Genomic DNA, 4,922 nt, shown 5'->3' on the forward strand with positions numbered 1-4,922 from the left:
TCCCAGTGCTGGGGCTGTGGATCCCAGCATGTCCCAGCACTAGGGCCATGGGTCCCAGCACGTCCCAGTGGCAAGGCCATGGGTCCCACCATGTGCCGGTGCCAAGCCCACGGGTCCCAGTACATTCCACCCCTCCCAGCACCACAAGAGGGAAACGGTGACTCAGAGGCGCTGGAGCCTGCTGGGCTGGTGGGAGCCGGGTGCCCCTTTGCCCCGTGCGGGGCAAGCGTCGCGGCCACCACAGCCCCGTCGCCCACGGATGCTGCTGGCTCGCTGGCTGCCGCAGCCCCACGCTGAGCCCAGCCGCACCGCCTCTCTCGTGCTCCCCTCCCATCCTCTCCCCTTCCTGCACGCGGACACCCTTGGAAAGGCTCTTGGCCGCTTTCTCTGAGACAGGAAGGTGTCCCCGAGTCTCAGGAAGGAAAAACACTCAGTGCTGAACCCACAAAGACCGTCTCCGAGGGGCCGGGGCTGGAGAGGCTCCAGGCCTGACATCACCTGGGAACTGGAACCAGAACCGCAGCTGCACTCCGCGCCTGGTATTTTTTTCTTTAACTTGTGTTTTTAAACTTTCTTTTTATAGATTTTTTTTTCCCCTTTCCCTTCTCCATTCCCCTCCCAAATATTTCAGCCTCTCGGCAGGCTGGCCAGCAAGGCTGGAATGCAGCAGGGCTGCACCCGTGAGCGGAGCCCGGTGGTGCTGAGCTGCTGTGCCGGTGGGAGAGCTGAGCCATGGGCTGGCTGGGCAGGAGCTGCCGAAGCCACGGGCAGGGGGCTCAGGCAGGGGCTTGCTCCCCAGTGATGGGGGGCCAGGACCCTATAGCCCCCAGTGCTGCTGTGCACCAGGGCCGGTGGAGAGGGATCTATGGCCACACAGGGACCTAGGAGGGTCTATTTGATTATGGGGACGTGAGGGCAGAGGGCAGAGGGGTCCAGCAGAGCCTGTGTTCGGTGGGCAGCGCTGCTCTCCCGACCCACAGCCCCCAGGATGGGGCAGTGGAGTTAAGCCGTGCCTGAGCCTGTGCCAGCAGGGGGTGGGGGACACGAAGGCAGATTTCAGCCCCACAACCCAGACTTCCTCATGCCTTGTCCTTTAGCAACACCTTTGGGTGCTGCCTGACACCCCCAGGCTCCTCCCAGAGCAGAGGGTCAGGACAAATACCCCAACGTGTCCTGCAGTGGCACTGGAGCAAAGCTCAGCCACGTGCTGCCCAGGGAACCCTCCCTGTTGCAGGGACCACAGCAGTCGACTGAGCATCCCAGGTCATCCCCGGCCCTGACGGACCTGGGGGCAAAGGATTGTGAAGTGACCCACAAGGTCTAGATGGCAGCGGCGTGTGGACAGGGGGACAAGGCTCTGCTGCCCAGAGGAGGGGGGAGGACCAGGGAGGAGTGGGCATCCAGGGCTGGTATGGGAGAGGGTGTATGGGATGCGATGGGATAAGATGAGACAGGATGGGATGGGACAAGATGGGACGGGACAGGACGGGATGGGATGGGATGGGATGGGATGGGGTGGGACGGGACGAGAAGGGACAGGACAGTCTGAGATGGGATGGGATGGGACAGGACAAGATGGGATGAGATGGGACAGGATGGGATGGGTTGGGATGGGGTCAGTGTGATGGCCCCCAGGCTGGGGTGCCAGGTAGTCCCTGCCTCCCTGTGCCAATAGACACAGACTGTACTGACCCTGCCAGCACCCTGCCAGGGTCCCTGGGGAAGGAACAAGGCAAAGGGTCTGCTTGAGACCCCCAGGACATCCATCAGCTCCTCACCACCCTACCAGGGCCAGTGGTGGCCCTGCAGCCTCGCACCATCCCCAAGAGATGCACAACCCCAGTGCCCCGAGGTCCATGTCCCAGGGGCGCAGGGGACACAGGTGCAGGGCTGCCAGCCCCTGGCACAACTGCCCACCATGTCCCCCCATGTACCAGACCCCTCAGAGATGTTCACCCCACCGGGACCCTGTGCCGGCTGCGGTCCCTGGGGACGAGGTCCCTGCCAGCAGGGACAGGGTGTGAAGCCGCGGTGCGGGGTGAACACCAGGTTAATCTCCTGCTGGAGCTTCCCTCTGCAAACAATAAGACAATGCCCGGCCGGGGCCGCCTGCGTAACCAGCGGCGCGGAGGGGAAGTTGTAATATTTGGATTTAGCACTCAGTAAATTAAGGAAGAAAAAGGAAAAAACGCTGGGGGTAATCAGAGTGGGGCTGGCCTGGTGCCCTGCTCCATGGCCAGTGGCCCCGCGGGGCTCAGCCCAGCCTGGGGACGGCAGTGCCAGCATCCTGGAGAGCCAGCACAGCTGTGCATGGATGGGAGAGGGAGATGTCCCCACTGTGGGGACACACAGCCTGGAGGGTCGAGGGCCGGGTGCTCAGCAGGGCTGTGGGCAGTGCTCATGGCAAACATGGCATCTCCTGCAACACCAGAAAAGGGATCTGGGCCAGGAGTTTATTTTAATCCAGACCTGCTCACACTCCTGGGAAATAAAATCTTGTTTCTGCAGCTGGGGTGGCTGGTCAGGAAAGGGCCCCGGGAGGGACAGTCACTGCCAGCTGACAGCAGTGGGGGGTCAGGAGGTGACAAGTGAGGGGGCTTCCCCAGGGTGCCTGCACGGTGCAAGGGGCCCCTCTGAGCGGGTCCAGGGGGCTGCGGGCATCGCATCTCCCAGGAGCAACAGGAATTAGCACCGAGGAAGGTGTGTCTGGGGAGCTGTGCCCCGTCCTGCCACAGCACAGCCCCTTCCCCAGCAGCAGCCCTGCAGGGGTGCTGGCCCCCTGGGCTGCTGCGCCAGGGGCTCCCAGCAGCACCATGGGGCTCGCACCACCTGGCCCAACAGGCACCGTTGGTGGAGATGGGGCTGTCACTGGGGGCCAGGGAAGGGCCATGCTGCTTGTCACCCCTGTGGGTGCCTGAGGCAGGGACAGCTCTGCAGGGCCAGGCTTAACCCCTCCGAAACATGGTAGAGGTCCCAGCTGCCTTCCCATCTGCCAGCAACCCTGCTCCCTGCTAGGGCACACCACTGCCTGCCCTGGCCCCACTGGGGTGAGCAGGGCAGGGGGCATGTGGGGAGCCCCAGGGTGCTGGCTGGGGGTGCGGGGTCTGCACCAGGGGCTTGGGAGGTCTCCATCCCACTTTGTGTGCCCTGGGCAGAGGCCTCCCCTCGTTTGGGGACCCCAATGTAGGGATCTGGTGCAGAGCTGGCAGAAGGGCTGGGACAGGTGGGGGAGAGGTGACTAGTGGGCAGCAGCAGGCAGCCGCGGGCAGCGGCACGGGAAGGCCTTCGGCACGCAGCCCTGTGCTGGGAGCCCATTTCCCCACAACAGGGGCCGTTATCAGCGGTGAATACTCAGAGTGGTCCCAGGAGGGACCTCCAGCCCTTCCCCTCCACCTACCCCACCACTCTCCTGCTCCAGCCCACGTCAATGCAGTCGCGAAGGTGTCGGAACAATCGCCTGACAAAGAGCTATTTTTAGGGGCCTGGGCTCAGAGCGAGGATACAGCCCAGCCGATGACAATGGGGGGAAGGGGGCTGGGCTTCCCCCGTGACCACTCGGCAGCAGAAGGACCTGTAAGATTTCCTCGATGACCCAGGCCTGTACAATACAAGGAAAGCGCGAGAGGGAGATACCCCCGCCAAGACGAGCTGCTCCTTTACCTAATGGGAGTGACCCGGGGTAAGGGGCTGTGAGATTTGGGCCAGCAGCCTCCCGCGGGGGAGACTCCCACACCAGGAGGGAAGCAGGGTGAAGCGTGGCCGTGCTCAGCTTTCCATGAGGCCGCAGCTGGGGAGAGTCTGGGGGGGGCCCAGGCTGGCTCTGATCTGCTTGTGCCACACATCCACGTGCTGAAAGGCACAGGATCTGTGCAGGGGTGGCTCTGGGGACACGCCTGAGCACAAATCCCCCTCCCCTCCGGGCTGGCTCACAGCTCCAGGCAGGTTGCAGCGCTTGGCCAGAGCCCAGCTGTGGTGGCCACAGCCCAGGACTTCGTGTCCCTTGTCAACCTCGTGCCCAGGGTGCTGCGAGCGGGGGCAGCTCCCACCGTGGTGCTGCGAGCTGGGGGCACGCTGCTGCCGCGGTGCTGTGAGCAGGGGCAGCTCCCGCCGTGGGTTGGGGGCTCCCACCGTGGGTGGGGGGCTCGGTGCAGTTTCAGAGCAAGCAGCAGAGGGGTCCGGCTGTGCCCCAACACGTTTCCTCCACCCCAGGCTCTCCCCCGGCTCAGCCTGCGATGAGGGCTCGGTGGATGATCTGCCTGGGCCAGCCCTTGGGGGAAACCTGGGCCACACCACCGGGAATCGGGGCTAAACACTCGACAGGAGATCAGCGGGCCCTGCAAGGGGCCGGGGCTCGGCCCCGCCGGGCCCAGCGCTGCCGCAGGCACTGCTGGCACTGCGGAGGGCACAGCCTCTTGCAGCAAGGGCCCCGCAGCCGCCCGGCTCGGGGCTCCCCCGCTGCGGGGCCGGGCCCGGGGTAAGGGCCCCCCAGACACGGTGCACGGGCGGACCGGGGGCGCTGCGGACCGCGCTCGGCTTCGCAGGCCGCAGTTGCCACCTGGCGGCGGGCCCCGCGCACAGCCCAGCCGAGGGGCGGTCGCCGGCGGCCCCGCGGAAGCCCCGCGGAGGGGAACCGGGAGCTGGCGGCCGCCGCGCACGGCCAGGCCTCCTCACCGGGGCCGCGGGAGGCCGACACGGGCGGGCCGCGCTGGGCTGCGGGCCCCGCCGCGCCGCCCCGCCCCGCCTCACCTCACGGGGCGGCCACACTCCCCGTGCCGGGACAGGGCCCGGGGCAGGGAGCGGGGACATGACCCGAGGCCTCTCCCGCCACCCGGCCGTGCCACTAGCACCGCCGCCCGGCTGCGCCGCGGACTACGGCCCCCAGAGCGCCCCGCGGCGCCCCGCCCCCGCCGTGCCTGCGCGCC

This window comes from Falco punctatus (assembly GCF_963210335.1).
Source record: "Falco punctatus genome assembly, chromosome: 10".
Lineage (NCBI taxonomy): Eukaryota > Metazoa > Chordata > Aves > Falconiformes > Falconidae > Falco > Falco punctatus.